The sequence below is a fragment of the Ixodes scapularis genome, unplaced genomic scaffold, assembly GCF_016920785.2.
Source record: "Ixodes scapularis isolate PalLabHiFi unplaced genomic scaffold, ASM1692078v2 PGA_scaffold41__6_contigs__length_2269736, whole genome shotgun sequence".
NCBI lineage: Eukaryota > Metazoa > Arthropoda > Arachnida > Ixodida > Ixodidae > Ixodes > Ixodes scapularis.
Window position 1 is genome coordinate 499,572 of NW_024609870.1, and position 24,104 is coordinate 523,675.

The 24,104-nt window shown below is 47.2% G+C and overlaps 1 protein-coding gene and 1 long non-coding RNA gene across 3 annotated transcripts in view; one reads left to right on the forward strand and one right to left on the reverse strand.

Annotated features, from left to right (window-relative positions):
* LOC8043049 (muscleblind-like protein 1) overlaps positions 1 to 24,104 on the forward strand; it is a 246,785-nt gene that overhangs the window by 157,501 nt on the left and 65,180 nt on the right. The gene's annotated exons all lie outside the window — the stretch shown is intronic.
* On the reverse strand, positions 3,384 to 6,697 carry LOC120843369. Of its 2 annotated transcripts, XR_005716154.3 has the most exons (5): positions 6,634 to 6,697; positions 6,415 to 6,502; positions 4,185 to 4,271; positions 3,771 to 3,865; positions 3,384 to 3,458 (listed from the first exon to the last, which is right to left on the reverse strand). It is a non-coding gene; the product is annotated as an uncharacterized LOC120843369 (long non-coding RNA). The 2 variants fall into 2 exon arrangements; XR_005716155.2 differs by lacking the exons at positions 6,415 to 6,502; positions 6,634 to 6,697 and adding an exon at positions 4,639 to 4,821.

Genomic DNA, 24,104 nt, shown 5'->3' on the forward strand with positions numbered 1-24,104 from the left:
TTCATAAGCTGTTTGAATTTCTTTTTATTAAGATATTGCATCCACCAGTTCACTGTGGATACCCACAGATACACAGGGCTCTACAGGTAAGGAGTATATTCCACATCATGTTTCAAGGAAACCACATTCCTTGTTCCACAGGCATAAATGTGCAAAGGAGAAAAATCCAGAAGCTGACTGTAAGCCACACACAGAAAACTACCTCTGCAACAATTTACAATTTTCAGTCCCATGCTTGCCCATGTTGTTATTTTGCATGCCTCTACCGCAAACACAACCTTCCCGTGCTCAACGATACAGCAAACTATTTTGCCAGCCATTGGCTCCCTACACTGTTGGAAAAAAATTACCGACCCCGCCACATACTCTGTCCCTCGATACACCAATGTTTGACTAACTTCAGCAGCTGACAGTTGAATGCCACAGCTCACTACACCATCAGTGAGTTCTTTTGAATACATTCCCTCTACAAAAGACAATGCATGCTCTTGAAGCAATTCATCTGGAAAAAGCTTGCCCGCTCTGCAATATGACTGAAGCATCTCGTGCTTCCTTGCCATAGAGTAAGTAATATTTTTGAAATTTTGAGTGCTGCGTATGATTCGCTTAAAGTAGGAATGCTTGCTCTCAAAGCGAAGCGTTGACAAATGGCACAATGGACCGTATTCGTAGCAGAGGTCGGGGTAGTGCCTCAGATAATGATGTTTTGGTTTTAGAGCTATGCCAGGAAACAGATGTACCCTACGGGACAAATAGTCATCAATGAGAGCACGCAAGTACTCTATTTGAGTCACATGAAGTTGAGGCGATGCCAAGATGGTTACAATGTCTTTTAGGATGAGGTATAGCTGCCACGCCTCATCTTCCACATCTCTGACCTTGTCAAAGAGCAGGACGGGCAAAAATCTGACAAGATAAAATGTCTCTACTGCCTCTCCTCTACAGTTTCCTTCACAGGAAACTTTGCACGGCCGGTTCTTAGAGTCATGCCCCTTAAGCTTCATGTTCGCTATTCTTGAATTGAGTTCCTCAATGCTGAACCACTTCTTCTCAATGGCGAGTCTCCGAAGGATAAGCGATAGGTCATATGGGACTACACCCTCATATAGGTCGTGAGCAATGCACGGGGGCAGGCCAGACGTGGCATGAAAACTCAGGAGTGAGTTTAGGGATGAGTCAAACTTAACCCCAAGACATGAGTCTAGTCCTTCTTCCTTGATGCGCTTTAGACATTTTTCATAGCTCTCAGCCGTACGGCGAGGTCCCATCGATCTAAAATCGGCCATAAAGGCATCTCTTGTCACTTCGCAAAAGCGACAGAAATATTTTGACCTTGAAAACGACTCTACAAAGCCCCCTATCCCGTGGCTTCCGAGGTTGTCACCGAGACATGACAACAAGCCGCAGTTGTATCTGACTCCATTTACTGTAACACCATCTTTTTCAAGATCTGCAAGGTCTGATACAAGAGACTTCATCACAACATCATGTCCCACTTTTTGTAAGGTGGACTCATAGCACAACATTACTAACTGCATCGCATGAACTTTTGTTTGAGCGAATGGTGGCATGTTAGCGATGGTGTAGTACATCCCCAAGATTTTGTGTTTTTTTCTGGCAGATCCTAAAGGGTTAGCAACTTCAAATGCATCCTGAAATAATAGTAGCTGAATGGTGTTCTCACCAGCAATAAAAAAATTGGACTCTCCATAGAGCTTCCCATCAGTGATGTCTTGGAGAAAGCCAGGCTCCAGATCGTTTGTGCGAGAGAGTAGCTTCTGAACAGAAATGTCAGAAAGGAAAGCCTCTAGTGTTTCCTTCACTGGCACATAGTGAAAACTTCTAGCATGCGCACATTTAACCTCCACAGGGTCTATCACGGCAAAATTATTTCTGTAGAACTGGCTCCTCGAATGCATACTACACAAGACCCCACTGTCTGGGCACAGAGGAGATTGCTCAGCTTTCAGTTCTGCCACAACTGCATGGCATACTTCTGTGCTGACATCGAAGCATTCCAGAACTCTACAAATGCCTGAAACTTTGCTGTCTTTAGCTACAGATTCAAGAAAGTACATCTCATTGGCAATACTCTGGACAACTGATGCAGGCACTAGGTGCATTGCTTCCAACTTCATAAAAAACAAGGCCAGATGTGTTGTTTCTAACGATGCCTCACCAGGGCCCTCACAAGATGTGTTTGCCTGTTCAGCACTGTGCGCGAATGAAAGAGACTCACTGTTCTCCATGTCAGTTCTAGGTTGTGCACCATCACTATCATAATCATGTTGACTGTATGACGATGGGGGTTTTGCCTGGTGACTATGACAGCGACTCATGTGCGCCGAGAATGTATTTGAGTTCTGAAACTGCCTTCTGCAGTTTTCCATGAAGCAACTTGTCTTGAGGCCTGAACTGATGTGGCCTTTGATATGTTTGGTCATTTCCAGTCTGCTCCAAACCTTTTGTGAGCAGAATGCGTGAGGGCAAACATATTCTCTCCCGTCGTGATGAGATTTCTGCCCACTGTGACATTTTGACGTGTGCACTCTTAGGGCATTGAATGAGCGGAAAGACCTGCTACACCATTCTTTCAAGCAGGGCAAACTTAGGTTGTGACTTGTTGAATGAAGCCTATAGTGTCTCTCATAGTGATACAAGTTTTTCTGTCGCAGCTTGCACACATGGCAACTGTACATGATGCAGTTTTAATGATGTGAACTTCCGGCCTGAAATGGGAGAGTTTTTGAAATAAGAAATAACATAACCGATGAATACTGCCATAATGCTGTGCTTATGTAACCAACGGCAGAGGTTCATAAAGTATCAAATGTCCAGAAGAGGCAGATTCCTATACTGAAAGTGTGCGTTAAATGTGTTCATTTGACATCCTGGTTTAATTGACCCAGCTTTTCATTAGTCAACAATCCAAAAATAGCAAAATGTTTGTCGAATCTGTGTTACATTTAAATTGTAGAACAGGTGTCCCACTGTACAAGCTATTTTGATGTCTGTGGGCTTGTTTCAATTCCAAAAGTTAACTACAAATGTCTGGGTAAAAAAGAGAAACATTAGATGCCTGCAGTAATTACCACAGAGGAGAGAGTATGTGAATTAGCCATCCGCATGTTATGGTTGCTAGTGATTTGGCTTCAAATTGCGCTGCTCTAGCATGATTCACAAGAAAGTTACAACTCCGCAGAGAGTGAAATACCACCACCGCTGAAGGGCAAAACTTCTTTTTTGCCTATAAAACACATGGTTTGGAGTGTTGCCCAATTTAAAAGAGCAGCACGCTGGCATTTGGCCCTTTGATGTTTGAGCACACTCCTCTGTGGAAGAAGTCAAGTGGTGTATACGTACCTTCAGAGTATGGTGATGGCAATTACGGTGCAGGCCTCGCTTGCGACCACCACTGGACAGAGGGACGCAGAGCCAGGCAGAGCCCTGCTGTAGGTCTGGGTAAAAAAGAGAAACATTAGACGCCTGCAGTAATTACCACAGAGGAGAGAGTATGTGAATTAGCCATCCGCATGTTATGGTTGCTATTGATTTGGCTTCAAATTGCGCTGCTCTAGCATGATTCACAAGAAAGTTACAACTCCGCAGAGAGTGAAATACCACCACCGCTGAAGGGCAAAACTTCTTTTTTGCCTATAAAACACATGGTTTGGAGTGTTGCCCAATTTAAAAGAGCAGCACACTGGCATATGGCCCTTTGATGTTTGAGCACACTCCTCTGTGGAAGTTGTCAGGTGGTGTATACATACCTTCAGACTATGGTGATGGCAATTACGGTGCAGGCCTCGCTTGCGACCACCACTGGACAGAGGGACGCAGAGCCAGGCAGAGCCCTGCTGTAGGTCTGGGTAAAAAAGAGAAACATTAGACGCCTGCAGTAATTACCACAGAGGAGAGAGTATGTGAATTAGCCATCCCCATGTTATGGTTGCTGGTGATTTGGCTTCAAATTGCGCTGCTCTAGCATGATTCACAAGAAAGTTACAACTCCACAGAGAGTGAAATACCACCACCGCAGACCGCTCAAGTGCAAAACTTCTTTTTTGCCTATAAAACACATGGTTTGGAGTGTTGCCCAATTTAAAAGAGCAGCACGTTGGCATTTGGCCCTTTAATGTTTGAGCACACTCCTCTATGGAAGTAGTCAAGTGGTGTATACATACCTTCAGACTATGGTGATGGCAATAACGGTGCAGGCCTCGCTTGCGACCACCACCGGACAGAGGGACATAAAGAGCCCTTCTGTAGGTCTGGGGAAACAGAGAAAAATTAGGCGCGCGAAATAATTTCCAGGGAGGACGGGGCGAAAGCCCTTTCTGTTAAATTACCATCAGCATGTTATGCTGATTTTAATGACTGAGCTCCAACTGTCGGTTCCCGAACATGATTGACAGGGAAGTTATGGCTCAAAAGACAGTGAACACTGACGGCAGGGTTCGTTTAACTTTCTAGCGTAAGCAACAAGTGCTTTAAAGTACTGTATTTTCCGGTCTAAAGACCCTAGGAGCCAATTTTGCCTAAAAAATAAGTTTCGTTTGGATAGTTGGTGCTCAATGCATAGTCCGCAGGGCAAAACGTAGGCTGAAAAGCTAACATCCATAGTCTGTCAGTCCGCACCTCTCGCACAAAAGATATTTGCGGACGAAAGTCTGGATTTTCTTGTGCACCTCTCCTGGGTGAACCGCAGAGCTCTCAGCTTGACCCACATTGACCGCTTGCAGGCATCCAAGCGAGCAGTGTGTCACACGCAAGGCATAGAAAGCCTGAGCAACAGATTGAAAGTGTGACGTTCACTTCTTAATCCCGGCATAAAACATTCGAAAATCTGCAAGCCAATCAGACCAGTCTGGTGCTAACGAAGGATCTAGAAACAAAAATTATTGCATAGTATAACCCAAATCTGTAGATAGTGTGCACAACATAAAAAAAACAACTTTTATACATGCATAGTCTGCAGACTATAGACCAGGAAATATGCACTGTCTGATTCCAAAGAGCTGCACACTTCCGTTTTGCCTTTTGATGTTTGGCCTACTTATACCAACACACTCATTGATAGAGTTAGTCAAGTGGTGTACACATAATTTGAGATGTTGCTGATGTCAGTTATACTACATGACTCACTTTCCGCCACAACATAACACAGGGTCACATAGCCACACAAAACAGTGATATATGTTTGGGTAAAAAAAAAGTTATGAAAAACAAATTAATATTATGTACACGCTTGAATTTGCATGGACCAGGTAACGGAAACCTTTTTGAATTTACCGTCTGCATAAATGTACTCGGTGTGACTGTAAAAGCTGGCACGTTTGGCACGCTGGCAAAATTTGCAGCTGGCATGAACGATATAATTGCGATGAAGATTTATTTTTATAAATTAAATGACCAATTACCCAGATTAACAAATATTTTAAAAGAAACGTTTATTTATGAAAGATCTACATTACACAAAAAAAAAAGGTTGCACCTGTTTTTTTTATTTTTTTTCGTCTTGCTTATTCGTTTGGGCGTCCCCAGAACGAAATGGGAAAAACAACCGTTCGTCCGGTTGTTTTTCCTGATAACATGACATCAAAAGTACTGCTAGCGAAATGGATACGATCGCTGTCGCGGCTGTGACGAACACGGCGGCATAAACATCGAAACCGAAATGTCGCGAGTGAATATACATACGTCAACCGCGCGAGCCTATGCAGAACCACTACGCAGCGAATTTCTTTCAACCGCTCTACGCGCTCCACCTCCTTGGGCACATCAGTTCGTCTCCCGATCTACAAGCGCAACACACAGAGAGATCGCTCGCGATTTACAAGGGGCACAGGAATTCACTCGGCGAGCTATCCAGATTTGCAAAAAGAAGGCACTAACATTGTTCCGAGAAATGCACAATTTTTCAAACGCCTCGATCAAATCATTATTTAACGCGATTATTTTGCTGGACACCAGCCTCTTGTAGGATAGAGGAGGCTTCTTTTTTGCATTCAGTACTACATTACCGAAGCCGACGGCAACGAAAATATGCACGGTAGCCGTTCTTGTTCTGTTTTTAAGATTTCACGGCTTCAGAGTTGACGAATAAGAGAAAAAACATAATACTCTTGGCTCAAAAATGTTTGTATGACCAGTTTCAGGTAAGCACGTTTGAAATTTGAACCTTTAAAGACACGCCAAATGTATTGGATTTTAAATACAAGGGTTATTCAAAAGGACGCACTCACACTCGGTCCTCATGCAGCACCGCAGACATTACCGACGGCAATGCAGAGCGGGGACCAGTAGCACTTTGTAGCGTATACACGTTCTTTGGAGTACAGATTTCAAAAAGCTCCATCCTTCTTTTTATGCCTTTCGATGTTTCTTTGAAGCAATAAAGTAGTGTTCACATACCTTTGGACGTCGCTCCGCCAGGAACGAACGGAGGGAACGGCGCGATACAGCCAAACAGGCCACGCCAAAAACCACGAGGCTTCGATTGCTGTGCGAAAGGGTAAAGTGCTATCGGAAACAATATGAGCGTGAACGCGCTTCCGCAGTGACAAGCGGAGGCGCGTTCACGCTCATATTGTCTCCGATATTACATAGAAAGTTTGCTGGAGTGGTGCATACCTTTGGACGTCGCTTCCCGCAAGGAACGAATGGAGGGAACGGCTTACAAGGCAACGCCAAAAACCACGAGGTTGTGATTGCCGCGCGAACGTAAAGAGAAAGTTTGTTAGTACGTCCTACACGCGGCGGTACTGGCGGTACATGAACAAACGCGACGACGCGCCGGAAAGGGAGAGGGGGGCCTCCGGGCGTCGAGCACGGGTCGGGTTCGCCCTTCTCTGCGCATGCTCGGCGTCCTGGCGCCTGGCATGCTCCCCTGGCTCTCGGCTCGCCGCGCGCGCTTTTCGCCCCGTTCACTCCGAGAAACGATCACAACTCGTCTTTTCAAAATACGAAAGCGCGTCGTATTTTTTGATTGTGAAAATGCACGTATATTTTACGTACATTTTTTACAGTGTGGCCAGTAACGACGTCACGCCGGCTGCTCTGTCTCTCCTTAGAATTAAGACGGGCTACAACCGCGATTCGGTTCTCTAATGTTACATGAGAAAGAGTGCAACTGTGAAGTTGGTGAGAGAGCCTGCTCGGAATAAATAAAAGAACGCGAAAGAAGAGATGCAGAAAGACAACGCTGATTATCGGCTGTGTCGCTATCTGGCTATCAACCTGATACCTTGGTGCCACAGTATATCTTGGCAGAGTCCTTGCCGAGTCTTAGGTTTACGTTGGAAGTGCCCGCTGAAGTCTACGCAAATCATAACAAAAAAAAAAAAAAAAATCTCCTTAATTGTGACTAGCTCCAAACTCGGAGAGAGATATATATTGCCAAGTCATACATGAGAGTTCCAATTAAGTTCTGTTTGCATAGACGTTTGAGTAGTTTTCTAGTTGGGCCAAAAAGTCTAGCTTCGGTGGACTTCGCAAATAAGTTAATAATAGGTTTACGTCTTAAAGATATTTTGAACTCTCAAGATCGGTAGAAAAATTCATGACGCGTTTTTCGGTCGGCGTTAAGGACCTTATATTTGCGTTAGCGCGAAATTGGTAGATTGGTGGTAAATTTTCCCATAATAATCAGACTGGCCCATTTCCTTGTCGGTGTTGTATAGAATGGTTTCTCTTCTCTTTCGTCGATGTATTTCGTTGCGGAAGAAAATGGCAGTCGATAGTCAGCGTTGTGTGGGGCTTTTACTTGTCCTGGTAGCCGTTCTTGCACTTTTTTTTTAAATTTATTCTCGGACGGAGCGCCGCACAACAACTTTACGTCCTTTTCAGGCCTGTTACGTTTGAGACACATTTATAGCAAAGGACATATAGCGCTCGTTCTTTCCTTTTGATCGTTCGGGGGCTGTTGATCAGTAGCGCTGCGAATACGTCGCTGTCCAGAAGATTTCTTAGCAGTTTTTTTTTTTTTTTTGGATCCTCAAGAAAGAAAGCAAGTATGAAACACGCGCTTCCAAAAACGTTCTGCCCGGAGCGTTATCGGGCGAGCGGTCTGTGAGAAAGCCCACTGTCGCCTCGCTGTCAAAACACAGGAGCGTCTCGTACAATCGGCGGGAGGGAATACGCGGTCATCGGTGCGTAACCGCGGGCGATAAATGTAACAAAGGCTCGTTTTATTGCCTCCGAAAGGGTGGCGTTATCATGTGGCTCGTTTGCTCTCGCATATAACTACCACGAACGCCCACGACGAACCCGATGTATAGCAACTAGTTTTGGCGCCGTGAAAAAATTTTTGGGCGTGCATTTTTCGATAAATATGTACCGAATCTCAAAGCCTTAGTTTGTCAAAGGCGAAGGGGGGGGACGAGCGATTTGTTTGCTCTCTGTTCGCGGTGATCCCCGACACGGACGGAGGAAACAAAAATGACCGGAAAACGGAGCAAGTCCTTCTTTGGTGTTTCTTTGTGCCGAATTTCCGGCTCGCCGCCCGGACCAGGCCTCCTCCTGATAGATGGCTGGCCCGGGCACTCCGAGGTCTCCCTCTTGCATCGCTCGTCAGTCATCGGCGGGGAGTGGGAGCCGGGACGACGTCGTGCTGGACGTCCTTCGGGGCCGCCGACGTTCCAGGCGCCGCCGCTTCCGCTGTGCATCGCGGCGGCTACACGACCTCGTCATCTCTCCCTCCCCTTCTTTATTTATCGCCCTCTTCTTTCGGGTTTGTCTCCGTACCCTTCTCGTACGCCCTATACGTTCCTTTGTTGTTACATTTTGGTGCCTGAGAAGAGGCGGTACCACCCGGGTCTATCTCTTTGTTGTCTCGGATATCTCAATTTACTCGCTGATATCAGTCGGTGTCCGAGTGAGCTCATTTCACATTGCCACAAGGATCAACTTAAAGAGGACAAACCGAAAACGACAGGAAACTAGGGGGGGATTGCGCTGGCGAACTAATTAACGGCCGTGGCGTGAGAAAGTTAGGGACCCCATGTTTTAACAGCTGTTGAGTGTGGTTGAGCGAAATCGGACTTCAGGAGGCGCAAATGGACGGGAGTCTTGGACTTGGCTTCAACGGCGAGACATTGCGGTCGTTGAACTGCGCGCGAATATCCTCGGATGTTCCGAGTCGTGTGCATTTTTCGTTTTGAGCTGCGCGTTGATCGTTCGGGAGGACGGAAGAGATGGTGCGTCCGGCATGTTGCTTCCGCGTGCCGTCGGGCCCGCGCCAACGAGAGACGTCCTCGTCTTGGTTTGCGGCCCAGCTCGCTCTGGCACACTCGATGGGGGACCTTGTTCGGGAACCGAAATGACGCGGAGTGGCTCAGAAGTTCCCCTCCCTTCCAGAGGGCAGCAAAACCGGGGGAGGAAGCGTGGAAAGGCCGAAAGGGAGGGGGTCGTGCCAGGAAGGATCCGTACTTGGGTAGTAATTCAATTACACTAACTAAATTACTGTAATTCAGCTACTTTTTCGGGCATTGTAATTAATTACTTTGGACTGAAAGAAATTGTAATTTAATTACTTTCTAGCGTCAGTAATCGCCAGATTTCAGGCAGAATTCCGATATGACCTTTGCGAGACTTCCCGGCGCCGACGGAACCTCTCTGAAAGCCTCAGCGCTCGCACAAGCGGCCTAGCACTCGCTGACGCACTCGCACACACACGCGTAAAAAAATGGAGTCGCGTTGTTTGTTGTTTTGTGGCTGATGCCGAAAGATGAGAGGCGGTCCTTTTGGGAGCCTACCTCAACGGCGCCATGTGGCGCCGTCTGCGTTATGTGGCGCCGTCTGCGTTACAAGCAGTAAACAATAGCGTAAACGTGCCAAAACCCTAAAAGAAAACAAAATTTGAATTGCAGCTCTCAGCTGAAGATGCGATTTTTTGTTACCATGTATGAAATTATTTTTCTTCTTTCTACAGTTTTTACGCCTCTTTCCAGTACTGTCGCATATTTACTCGTATTATTTTTAAGTTTATTTCCGGCTGATCTTCCTTCGTATATTATTTGCATAAGCCTTTTGGAGACTGACCTCGCACCCGTGAATATTGTCAGCATTGATTCGGGAGCCCCGATTTCGTTCTTATATATTCCTGAGCCATTATAATTTCAACAGTTTTAGGTGAAGGTAGTTGTATTAGCACGTGTGGATTGTAATTTTTAATTAGCACTATTACAATATGAAGATATGACTAATTGTCGCATTTTTATTTGCCTGACTGACAGAAGTGTGTCAATCTAATTTTAATTTAGCTTTCTGGTGTCTTCGAGTTAATGAACTAATTTATTATTACTATTGAGAATGTGAGAACGCAGGACTTCCTTACTCCAAGCTGTTAGGTTCTCTCATTCATTTAACATATTTCATAAAAGTAATTGCAATACGTGATGCATTGTTTTCTAAGCAACTCGTTTAAAGTTATATGGCCCAAGTTCGGTCGCTCTCAGAAAAAAGAGTAATTGTGAACTAATTGCTTTACTTTTTAAAAGTAATTTGTCATTATAATGAATTACTCTTTACGTAGTAGTAATTTTAGTTAAACTACATTTGGAGCAAAAAACTTGTAATGCTAATTAAACTACATTTTATAAGTTAATTGACCCCCGTATGGGGATGCTTTCCCACATCCTGACCTAGCTTGCCGTGAAGCGCGCTCTCCGGGGGCCTGTGTGTCGGGGCTTGAGAACTCACGCCGCAAATATCGCCAAGTTTTGAGTGATATGAAGGTGAACAACCCTCTTCTTATTTTTGACTCTCCTGCAAGTTTCGGAACAAGCTCTGTTCCAGAAGAGGTCTAGAACGCAAAGTTTAGACACCCAAGCCACGTACCGTTTGAGACGTTGAGAGTTAATACAGCTTTAGGGAGCCGTAAAACAGGCAAGAAACCATGTAAGGTGTTCACCTTCATACTGCCGGTGGGTGTACCTGCCTGCAATTCCTGTAAATAATTACCATTAACTGCGTTCTCGTTTCCTAACTATTTTTGCGATTCTATTCTTCCTCTTTGTTGCGGCCACGTGAACAGTCATCGATTTGAAAACGCTTCTATATTCCGTTTGAGGATAACTTGGCCAACTGTGGAGGCCTTCGCAACCCAATAAGAGCGTCGGAGGAAGTCACGTGATAACACTCCATGGTCGAGGCCATGGAGGCCTCGTTACCGCCACAACAACATAGCCGTCCGCGGCAAAAAGTAGTTCGAGATTTCTTTTTTTCTTTAACGGCGATTGAAATCACGCGATTCCGTCTCTATCGAGAATATATTAAAAAAAAGTAGAATAAGTCATAAACATTGGCGAACTAATAAGTTTCAATTATAGTGTATCCGCTCCTTTTTTTTTTTCTTTTCCTTCTCTTTGTGGCGCAATGACCGTTGTCGGTCGCAGCCATGTAATCGACCGCTCCTGCATCAAAACATGGCCCTGGCATTATAGCGCAGCGCAGAGTCGCGGGTAAATGGAGCGCATGGTTGTCTCGCAAACCGTTCCCGAAGGCCTCGCTACTCTAGCGGACAGCAATGTTGAGGCGGTGGGCGTTCATCCGAAGTTGGTTGGTTTCGCAGCAGCGAGACGACTGTCACCCAACAGAAGGTTCTTTGGCGCAGTGACACACGCGCTCCCGTGGCTCGTGAAATGGAGTATAGATGCGTTCCAGGCCTCTAGATTGCTGGAAGTGTCGCGTTTCCCACTCTCATGTATCTTTTTCCGGCCAGTACTGAGTGAAGTGTTTTGTGATCTTAAAGGAGCTGGGGAACGATTTTAACGTTGAAAGAATTTGCATCTTCTACTTTTGACACTGTTAATCTTGTCACAAAAGATAGAAAACACACCTTTTTTCCTTCGAAATGTTTCGATTCCGCCGCGTAATCGCTTGGCAAAAAGTTGAATATTCCCCGACCTGCAGCCGCGAGCGGCAGCCATGAGAACCTCGTGGCATGACGTCAATTGGGGTCTTGTAGAAAGATAGCCAGTTGTGCAAATACCTGCTCGATAAAAGGTATCTTTTTTTATAAATCTCGTCGTTCCAACATGAATATAAATGTGTCAAAAACCCGGTACTATCGACAAAACTTTTATTACGCGGAGGTTCAATGGCGCCATCTATCCTAGGTTCACAAAACCGTCAGCTCTGTCTGCTACCGCAAACAGCCGCCAGAAGCCGGAGGGGGAGGGGGGCAGAGCCGGACGGGTATGGCCGGACCCGGATGAGACTTTCCTCCTTTCACCATATTCTTCGCGGTGCGCCCGCCAGGTCACGCGGTCGCGAGCGGATGAGTTCTCGCTGCTCACTGATGGCTCTAGAAAGAGAGCTTCACCGGAACCCCGCGCGACCCCCATTGACGTCACAGCGCACGTGACTCAGAAGATGGTGAAGGAGTTGAGAGGTGCCGAAAACCTCAATCTTTGTCCATTTTTAAAATAAAAATGAGGACATGCAGGTAAAAGCGGTTTTCTGTTCTTTACTTCAGAAAGGTCGAGGACACCAACTCCCAAATTATTTAAGCAAAGCACTGAAATTGTTGCACAGCTCCTTTAAGCTTTACCACGACCCCGCGCGTCCCCCTTTCACGTCACAGCGCACGTGACTAGGGAGATGGTGAAGGAGCTGACGAAAAACCTCAATCTTTGTTATTTGTTTTAATAAAAAATAGGACACGCGGGCAAAAGCGTTTTTGTTTTCTTTGTTCTTTACTTCGGAATAGTCGAGACACCAACTCCAACAATTATTTAAGCGAAGCACTCAAATTGTTGCGCAGTTTCTTTAACTGGAGGATGTCGGTAATCCAGCGTCTCGTCAATGAGCGCAGTTCGTCCCTTAGCGGGTATGGCGCGCTGATTTTAACGAGTCGTGCGTGAGCACGGCGGGATTTTTCCGAAGCGGTGCTGTCCAACACCTGTCCTCGCTATTTTCGAACGATAATCTCGAACATTTAACGGATCGGACCCTTTCGGAATCTTTAGCTGCGCGTGGACCTCAATACGGTTACGTGCTTAGCAGCGATCCTACCAACAACGAGAACTGGCCGTTTGTGTGTACGCGGGATCGAGAGGCGACAGTCGGGCAGTGTCCCGTGATGAGCGAGCGAGGCTGACTACGGTGAGTGGTCAGATTTGGGGGGGTGGTTCGGAAAAACTCCAAGAGTCGTCGGCCAGCGGGCGAGCCGACCGTCCCGCCGATCCCGTCGACTCGCCTCCGCGTTTCCCCTCCCCGCTTTGCCCGCTCCCCTTGGCAAGAGAGCGGGACGTGGCCGTTGTAACCGTCACCTTGTGGACGACGTCCTCCCTGTCCAACCAACAACTCGGGGGCGTTGGTGGCGAGCAGGCCGCACAACGTAACGGCCTTATTCATGTTTTCTTTTTTTGGTCGTTTTGTTTCTTGCGCTCTTTCTCTTTCCTCGGAGCGCGTGTGCGTGGCCCGTGTCCCTGTTCTGTCCGGCGTCAGGAAGGACGGCGAGGAGGGTCGGGTTGACAGCGGTCTCCGGGGCAACGCGGGATCGATGGCGCCGACGCCGGGTCGCGTCTCTCGGGCGCCCGCCCGAGTGGCGCCCAGGGGGCCGCGCCCTGGGCCTGCACTCTCGCTCTGCGGAACACCTCCTCTCCCACCTCGACAATGCTGACTCAGGGTCCTCTCCCTCTCTGCCTTTCGGGAAAAACACAAGAATCACCCTGGGAAGTGACGAAAGGAAAAGAATATATATATCTACGAACAGGAAAGGAGGTTTTCACAACGAGGGGAAGGGAGCCTCGCGGCAGCTTAGGGTTCCCGCGGCCCCACCCTTCGGAGCTGGCCCCAAATTTGGGGCATTGTGCATAATTGAACGACGCACATGTCAGCGAGGGAAATGGACGAAAAAAAAAAATAAACGCGGGGAACAGCTGCGGAGCAAGCGTCGGGAAGGTAGGACAAAGGGGAAGCGCAGAAAGGGTGGCGATGCTGACTAGGGGTAGGGGGCGCCTGGTACCGATGCGGTGAGTAGGTGGAACCGCTGCACCTCTACAAACTTCCTAGGAAAGCTCATTTACCGCCCACCGGAGATAGGTTCACATTTCAAGACCGGCAAAAAAAAAAAAAAAAACTCTACGTGTTTTTTTTATTTTTTTATTTATTTATTTGCGACTCCGAATCACAGCACTGCCCTGGCCCAGGCCAGCCCGAAGGCTCCAGCCCGGCCCGCGGCCGGGCTCGGGCCGGGTGCCCCGCAGTGCAAAATCACTACAACACCGCAAAAAAAAAAAAAAAAAAAAAAAAAAAAAAAGTCGTGTTTTATTTGGAAGGTTTTTGTCCACTTCAGCCTTTTCGACTGCGCGATGGCGGCAACCCGCAGTGTGTAAGCTTCCACAGCGAAGGCTTAGGACTTGCTCCGCTGCTTCGTCGAGTTGCGTCGAGTTGCGACAGTTGCGATAGGATGTTTCAACTGTTCGTCCACGTTTCATGGTCGGAAGGCAGATATCACAGCTGCCGCGCGCCATCGCCCTCTGCCCGTACGGTTGTCTCCGATGCCTCCACCCGACTTCGGCACCGACGACGCTTGCCAGCATTAAAACGGCGACGCTCTCAGTGTTGTCGGACCACCGAGCAATTTCGCGCAAGGTCGATTACTCGCACGCAAACATATAGATTCGTTCTTGTCTTTCTTCCGCGCGCACTGGGATCGAAAGGGCGTGCCTCTTTCCCTCTTTTCCGTGTAATGCACTAGTCGGCACTATGTAAACTGTGGGGACGTCCGCATATTTCACCGTTTATGTAAGAATGAGCGCTTTCTCTCGTGACCGACAAATAATAAATGCAACATTTCTTTGGAGAAAAATGTAGGATTCATTATATGTCAGTCACGACACAAAGCCCTCGGCGTCGGATTTAAACGTCACGACTGCCGAGCTGTGAAAGCTACGAAAAGTAATCAAGTTACAGTTACCTGAGCTGGAATGTAATTAAATTACGGTTACCACAAAAAAAAATGTAATTTCGTTTTACATCTCAGTTCAAGCGTAACTCGTAGGGGTTCGAATAGGGAGCCTTCATGCGCGCTTTGCTAGGGTGATGCCATCCTTTGTAATACCACTCGCCGACAAACCAGCAGCCATTTTGTTCCTCGGCGATAATCCGTGGGGCTTATAACCCTCCCGGAAACAAGCACCTTATCTCAGAAGTTCGGAGCAGCGTTGTGGAACCCACGGAGGGAGGATTAGCATTTTCCCCCTCGGATGGGATTACCGATGGACACAAAGGCCACTTTCCGGCGCACGGGGAAACAATGAGAGGAACAAAATGGCGGTGGACGAGGGTGTGGGAAAGGGAAACAGGCAGTTGGCATCACCCTATGCGAAGCGCACATGAAGGCACCCTAGGTTCGAAGGGAGGTGAGCCTGAGCTGGAAGCGCCGTTTCACTAGGAGAACTAGTGAAACCCCGAATGAGCTAAGCCCCCTACTAAGAACATCGCTTGCCGCTCTGCTGAGGGAGGCTTACCGGAGGCTCCGTTTCACGTTGCAGTTCTAAACTATCGCGTGACGAGATGCTGCGATCACCGACGCGCACCTGTTCTACGTGGATCGACAGACTCACAAGTTCAAAGGTAGTGTCATAGACATCATGACGGAGAAAGCAGCAATGAGAAACATCTTTATTTGTGAACTCAGAGGACTTCTTAGAATACATACGCGCAATAGATCGTCACGAATATCGCGTTGTTTTGACTTGGAAATAACGAAATAAATAGATATTACAAACGGAAAAATATGGAAAAATGTAGTGAGCAAAATAGAAATGAATTACCCATAAAAAAGTTTCCGCTTTGAAAAGTCAATTAAGTTCCGTTGGACTGTCCTGAGGAGCTGTACATTCTTTTTGTCTGACAAGCTCTCCCTGCGCTTCGTCAATACCAAGCCCCCGATGCTAAAACCGTGCTTGGCAAAGTATAGACCTTTTCCACAAGGGCACCGCCATCTTGAATTGTCGTCACTTCCAGTATGGGCGAAAACATTACTTTGCCGTCGCCACGCCAAAAGAAGACATTTGGGATATAAGCCTAACCGTCACACATTCTCGTTTTGGCTCCCCTCTATTTTTTTATTGGTTACAGGTTGAAACGTTTTACTATTTTGTCGTCGCCCATACTGGAAGTGACGACAATTCAAGATGGCGGCGCCCCTGTGGAAAATGTCTATAGTCCGTTGCAACCTAAGAACGAAGGGCGAGGGTAAGACGGGCCGGGCAGGAGGGAGCAGACGGAACGCTAAAGAGAGGAGGTTTCCCCCTCTCTTCTCCAGCGTTCCGTTGTTCCGTCTGCTCCCTCCTGCCGGGCCCGTCTTACCCTCGCCCTTCGTTCTTAGGTTGCAACGAACTACGTATTACGTATCACGTCGATCGTTCTGCTAGATTTGTATTTTGCATGACCGTGATCGAAAAATCACGTGCAGCATTTTTTCAGTCATCGAGAGTTACTCCGACGCGCTTCTTAATTTTGTTTCTCGCAATCACCGCCGGGGTATTATTCGCGGCTTCTGGCTGGCCACATTCGAATATGTCAAGACGGCCTGGAACACGCCCAGCCCGCTTTCGACCAATGGCCTCTTTTGCCTCCTATAGTTCCCAATGTATTTCCAAACGCTCTTTCTATAGGGATCTCGCGCCACCAAGACATCTCGTCGCCAATAGGTGGAGCGAGGACCGCAGCAAAGCACCTTTCAATATATATATCCCGCCTTCCCCTCTTCGAAGGCGGTTTTGGCCTTGGTTTCACGACTCGGCTTTCAAATGATAGCGACGTACCACTTTTGTTTTGAACTCGATTTTTGATATGCTCCTGACTTTCACACCATTGCTACCTTGCCTTCAGACGGAATTATCTTCCGGAAGAGGCAGGTGAACTTTTCTCCCGTAATATTTTATTTAGATAGATTTGCTCACGTGAGCTTTTCACTGGTGAGCTTTTCTCCTGTGAGTGTTTTCCCTTTTAGTTTTTTTCCTGGGAGCATTTTTGGGGTGAGCTTTTCTTTTGCGAACTTTTCCCCTGTTAGCTCTTTTCCTGTGAGCATTTTTGGGGTGAGCATTTCTCCGGCGAGCTTTTTCCAGTGAGCTTTTTTCCAGTGAGCTTTTCTCCAGTGAGCTTTTCTCTAGTGAACTTGACTCCGAGAAACGTTTTTGTCCGGGATTCTGTCCATGAGTCTCCTCCGCGTTGCTCGTTGAAATTGACGGACAAGCCGAAACCTTTTTCTTTTTTATGCGTTATTCGGAAAGCGCAGTGATTAACGTGGACGAGCGCAAGAAAACGTTGACATGGCTGGAACCACAGCCTGAGTGCTCTCCATCTGTCTTTTCTGGTGAAAAGAAAAACCATATAGCGTGCTATTAGGGCATCGCTGTTCAAGAGCACGTCTTTATTCAGTGTCGATAGCCAGAGACCCCAATATGGTGTCGTGTACTACGCAGGGCGGTTGCCGATAACGCGAAAACAGCCCTCACCTGCGCCAGACCATCCCAACAAACACTCGAAAGAAGGCTCAAATGTACGCAATGCTTGTTTCGTCCTATTTGTTTTTGAGCCTTTTACGAACATGACTGGTTAGCTTTATGAGTGGTTGGTTTCGGTTTCCCCACTTGACAAGACGCAGCTTGATCGTCTCGTGGGCCGTGTTCCAAAATTTACTGGATCTTACTCCAGGGTAAGGGTTTTGTACCCTTGGCGTTCTAAAACCTACCCGCGTCCAGCATTTTTCAATCTGTGCTGTCACGTGATACGATCCGCCGGAGTAACTCGGATCCATTTTGGTAAGATTTGGAACACAGCCATGGAGTGGCGAAGGAATACGTAGATTTCCTTGGACTCCGAACGCGGCGGACGCCACGAGCCCGGCAGCTCTGTTAACGTCATTAGAGTGTTTTAGTAGATAGTTCAGTCACTCCCGCTGCGCTATCCGCTAGCCGCTACGGCCTTCGCTATATGTAGCGTAGCGGAACCACCATTTTAAGTTTTAGTAGAACGTTCACCACCCGCTATGGATTACGGCGTTACGAGAGCTAACGCAACGCCACTAGCGGCTCTTTCGGGCACTAAGGCTTGAGTAAAACTGATTTGTAAAGCAATTCTTCGCAGATGTTTTATTAACGTCGTTATCTTAATAGAATATTTTGTTCTTTATTGAATAACGTGCTAATCGTTGCTTCTTTTGTAAGGAAATGTCTATTATGTTTCTAATTGAATACAACTGAAGGCCAAGTTGTCCAAGCCAATCGGATATGAGTCAAGCGCCAAAAGCCACCGAGAAAAATCTTCAGAAATAGATGACAACAACCGTAGTTCTTCTCCTGTGCCGTTGTTCACCGAAATGAAACGTCACGGAAATCCCTCATATCCGCCTGCTCGCTCGCTTCCTTGGTCGGTTTTGCCCTCGCGACAAAGCGGCCGAGCAGGAGGCCGCACCCTTCGCTCACAACACCACTAACTGCGAAGCTTTTTTTTTTTTTTCTTTCCGTGGCCGTATTTAGCATGTCCGCCATGAATCGCTACCTGTTGCAGTCGTGGAACGGCTTTGTCGCGGCTACTTCTTGCAGCAGCAAGATATAATCCACCCCTCAGAACCACGATCGCGAAGCGCACAGACCGAACAGACGCGGCGTGGCATGGCAGCCATCTTGAATTGAGTTCCTCGCTGACTTTCCCTCATCTCGCCAAGACTCGTTCTCGCGAGACCCACGCTAGCACGCCGCGCTACGCGCCTCGCTATTTCGGTCTGATAGCGCACCTCCGCTAGACTCCGCAGCTCCGCAATGTTTCCGCTAGAAGCGCGCATGCGTAGTGGCGTCGTCGCTCAAGCGTGTAGCGTAGCGGGAGGGCCAAAACGATCTACTAAAACTCTATTCTTTCACTGCGTCTTAGGTCACGTGACCAGTGGCATCCGCTGCGGTCGGCCACGACGACTCCCAACTGGCGCTCCAGTCCTCCTCGGCTGCTGGTCACATTGCCTGGCGCCGCGATCGTCTGCCCCGTTTTGGCACGGTTTCATCGCTTACCACGGAACGAACATTTCGCCCCCCGTAACGATCCCCCGGGCGCTTTTCGCCGGGCTCAGAAGGACGAGCGTACGTTTCGGACGTCGTTAACGACGACAGCCAAAACGGAACCTAGTAAAGACAGAAAAAAGATCCAAACATCAAGTCGAGTAATATACCGTACATAATCGAGAAATAAGGGAGGAAGAAATTTGACGAGGGAAATTGGGGATTCGGAAAAGCCGCGCACGAGGCAACGCCCCGTTTCCCTCTTTTCGGCCGCGTCTGATTGGTCGGCCGGCCGAACGGGTCGCGTGCCTCCGCGTGCGTGCCCGACTGAATTGGCCGTCACCTGCCCTCTTTGGCCTCGAACGGGCGTCGTGGGGGGGTCTGCCAAATGGCGCGCTCAAATATTCATTCGGCCAGGGCCCGAGTAATTAATAAAAAGAAGGAGTAGTTTTCGTCCAGGCTGCCTCTACGGCCCGAATGTAATTTCAGTCGGCTCGTCTGTTACGTCGCTCCTCGTGCCTTTATCAACATTTCGTTTTTCCGCATTTTCTATCTTTCTTTTTCTCTCTCCAGTTTGAAAGGATTCGATTTCGTGGATTCTCTTTTTCATTTTGTTTTGCATCTCATTATTTCATCTTGCCGCGAGTAGGTTTCTTTTCTCAGGCAGCCGTTTTTATGTTACGCTTCGAGAAAAAGAGTGTGCGCCTAAATGAACTCTAATAACGGTAATATTAGTAAAACACGAAGCAATACGCCGTTCACTTTTAAAAGCTGGTAGGGTGGCAAACGAATTTACAAACTATGCGATGTTTCCCATTTTATTTTGTGGACGGAATGGCTTTCCATACAAACAAAAATAGTTCGTGTTTTTTTTTCTCATTTGTTATGCGTTAACGCTTTATGCGCTTTATGCGTTCGTGCTCTTCTATTTAAATCTTATACTTCCGCTAAATAGTCTCCTTAATGTTACCTTTTCTAAAAATAGGAACCTCATCCTCACCGGCGGATACGCGATTATTGAGTTAAGGGTAGTTTATCATAGGACTTGTCTTTGCCATTATCTGAGCTTCCCCTCAAAAAATCAATCGAATTTTCCTGGCTTTTTTTGTTTCCACTCGTTGCATACTCTATTCCGTTCAAAAACACTGAGCATGCTCAAGTTATTACCATATCATATAACTTTTCTTACTCTAGTTAAAGAACAATGTGGGCCTAACTGACTTAATTACGGCAATGAAACCTTTTCCAGTTGTTCCCCACAATTTGGGCTTTCTTCCGAACCTAATCATAATTGCTTATAGCATTCTTTCAAAGTACATTTCTAAACACTGTTGGTGCAATTTTCGTGCTTCCCATTAGAATAAGTTACGAAAAAAAGTTCTTAAGTAAATAAAATTGATTTCGCTCAGTACGCACAAGAGATCTGCACCAACAACTGACGCAAAAATCCCATTGGTCGCGGCGAAAATGTTCCTTATATGCGCATAAAGGTGTCTTTTGGTAATCGTAATTGAAAGTTTAATGCTCAACCACAGTCGGAGCCCGCACAATGAGTTATGGCCATATTTAGGCGATCTCAGAAACATCCTCAGGGCACCTTTAACACCTCCGATTTTTTTCAGAGCCTGCACTCGTTAGCAAGGTCTCACCACTATGATGGTGTACTTCGACATATCGACTCCCACAGAACGTACACTTCTCTCGTCGTTTGAAAGAAGGACGAGGCATCCCAGTCTTCACAATGTATTTATGAAACATCTTCAGCTTTCCGAGACTTCAAAAATGAAGATGCTCGACGAGAAAAACGACTGATGGCGGTTGCCTCCACTCACATATCTCCTGGCTTTCCCCTTTCTCTTCGCCTTCAAATAGACAAACAATAAATTTCATTCATCATGCACAATAACAACAACAAAAAAGACTCTAAAGCTTTTTACTTGCCTTGAGAGCGAATACAGCGACGCGAGCATTGCCTCCCTAAAGTCACTCCGACTTTAAAGGGCGAACAGCGGTAATTGGCTAAAATTTTTTAACACCCTCGAGGCACTCCTCGAGCACACCACTTGGAGAGCAGTTTCTCCAAGAACCATAGTATATTTACAGGGAAATAAACAAAACAAAATCGCTTTTTAGGTTGCGATTACTCCCAGTTTATTTTTGCGACGACTTTCATAAGCACTAGCGTGCCTTTGAATTGAGTTTGAAGCTCAGCAGTTCCAAGAGCGCGCAGAGTTAGCTATGAAGTGTGTACAAGACTCCATTCTTTTTATTTTTGTTCGTGCAGTTTCCAATTTTGACAGCTTCTTAGCCTTGCCAACAGAAGGCAGCGAGCGTTCTTTTTGGGAAACAAGCATTTTCTTGTGCGTAGTGCCCTGATTACACGTTTTTATTTCTTTGTATGCAACTCGAATCTAGCGGTTTTGGGGAGTTTATTATATCACGTGAGTCAAATGGTTCGTTGGTCCTATAAAGGGACACTGCCAGCGTATTTATGGTCGCCGAGGTTTTTCCATTTCATTTCACCTATAAGAGCCAAACTACCCATAACACAATTTGCGGCTCCAAATTCGTTTTCTTTCCGTCCGAAAATAGCCGGTCGATTCAGTCGCGCCCACTCTTTTCTCTCTAGTCACGTGGCGTTCAATCTGATCCGTACCAAATATATTCGAAGCCGTCGGTTATCAAAGATAGACATGAAAAAAAACGTTGCACAGATGACAAGCCAGTAACAGTTGCTAACATCACCAATAGAACCTAGTATCTTTTACTACCTCTAGCTAGTAACTAGTAACTCCCACAAAACCTATAGTGGGTTACAGGTAGGGGTTCTGGATAAACTCCCAAGTTTAGCAGAGCCAACACTGTAGAGCAGGCGATCTCCCATGCGTCTGCTCCTCTCCTGCTTCCGGAAGAATTTTCCTTGAACTCTTCACCTGTCACCGACTTAGGGGTGGTTACCAGCTCAGACTTTCCAGCTAGCAACAGCTGCAGTTACTACCTGTCGCACGTTGGCGGTAGTAAGTATCCAGTAAAAAAGGCAGTACCCTATTGAAAATAAAACTTCAGCCGTGATGTGTCTTGGTACCTTCTCAGTGCTTCAGACTCTTTCAGCTCCACCCTTCAAACCCCTCCGCCCTTCAAACCCCTCAGCCCTTCAAACCCCTCAGCCCTTCAAACCTTTTCAGCCACTTAGACCCTTTCAGCCTGTTAAACCTCTTTCAGCCCGTTAAAACCTTTCAGCCTGTTGAACCCTTTCATCCCCTTCAGCCCTTCAAACCCCTTCAGACAATTCAGCCTTTCACACCCCCTCAGCCCTTCAACCCATTAGGCGCCCAAATAACTGTAAACCATATAGCAAAAATGCAGTTTAAAACGTTAATGGAAATTTATTTCAGTAATTGAGTTTTACGTGCATGTTGCAACTAAAAAAACCGATAAAACTAATGTTTATTCAAACTCGGGCGCAAGCAGCTGTAAGACAAAAGCGATCAGGCCAAATAAGCACGACCGAGTTCTTTGTCGCAAAACATGTCTTTCGAAGTACTCAAAATGCCGCTGGGTACATTTTTGAGATGTACGGTAGTTAAACACGCCCACATACACAATGCCAGTAGCACGTTTAGCGAAAATTACGAACGCGCAAGCAACATCCGCCGCCGTTGGAAGGTCCTGAGCACAGTCACGGTGGAGTCCCTGGTGCCATCGCGGTGCCGTCTTCGGCGTCTTTCGCTCGCTGGAGGCTTCTAAAGCCGGACGGACGAAATGGCGCAAGAAACAGGGCAGCGAGAGTCCTTGATCCGTACATCCAGCTCCTCTAGAAGATTGGACCAACGTATGGGACGCAAAGTCGACACTGAGCGTCTGCTTGTTGCGCATTTAGTTTGCGCTCTTTGGCGGAGAAAAAGCAGGGCGTCCAGCTTCTCACGAATGCTGTATTTCAACTGACTAAAATAAGATTATCTTCAAACAAATAGCAAAAAGTCCCCCTCCCATTTTCCCCACTCTCCCTCGTGAGCGAGGACTTGGCGTTGTTGGGCGACCCTAGTCCAGCCTGCGAAACATATACACAGAACACACAGCCACAGCAATGGGACCGTGTTAATCAAGGCCACGACGAGATAAAGACGGGGGAACGTCTGCATCTCCAACACTTGTTGCGGCCGCCCGATACAATAGTCAAACGGCTTCCCCGACGCATATATCCTGAAGGGTCACGTGATCTCTCCCACAAACCCGTTATAACAATTTTGATAGGATTGTGGTTTCACGGGAAGGATTGGGACAGACCCCACAGGCCTCTCAAAAAGCTATGACAGGCCCCTTACATCCTTGAGGAATTCTTGAAAGGTACGTCAGAACCCTCAGAAAACTTGGAGGAACATCTCAAAACCCTCAAACATTTTTGAATGGTACGTCAAAACATTTCAGAAATCCTCGTGGGCCCCATACTTGGTTTTCGATAGTGGAACTCTCAGAAAAAGGTAATAACTGTTGAAGTTTACTAACTTTTTACTAGTTTTTTTTCTAAGAGTGTAGATCATTAGCTTGATTGTGTATTTTTGTTTTCCACTTTTATAGTTGTTTATAATTTAGCCCAGCTAACCTTTTCGTTGCCCAAGTCTACTTGGAGGTATAGATTCCTCCCGGTACGAATGAGGCGTCCAGGAACTTGGCCCTAGGTTGCGTGCGGCCAGCTGTCTCTATTCCCTCCGTCTCACTGACAGCCTCCACTTTCGTTGTGGACGCCGCTCACCGAGTTCGCGATGGGGTCTTTGCACGCGACCCGGCACGTCGTAGCTGCTTGTCGCACTCGCATGTCCGCCTGGCGCCCATGGTTCGTGCCTGCGGACATTCAGCGCGCACCACGCGGCGTGAAACGAATACGGGACCGAGGCCGGCGCGTTCTGCGGCCGGCGCCTGAGCCCCGCGCGACGACGCACGCTCGCACGCTGCTGCTTCCGAGGCAGTTTGGCGTCGAACCAGTATTACGCGCTGCCTCGGTGATCGAGCCGCGTGAGCTCGCCTGTGCCGGCCCGGTCGTGAATGCGGGTGTCTTTCCGGGTGCTTAGAATAGCCGCAAAGGGGATTTTGAGA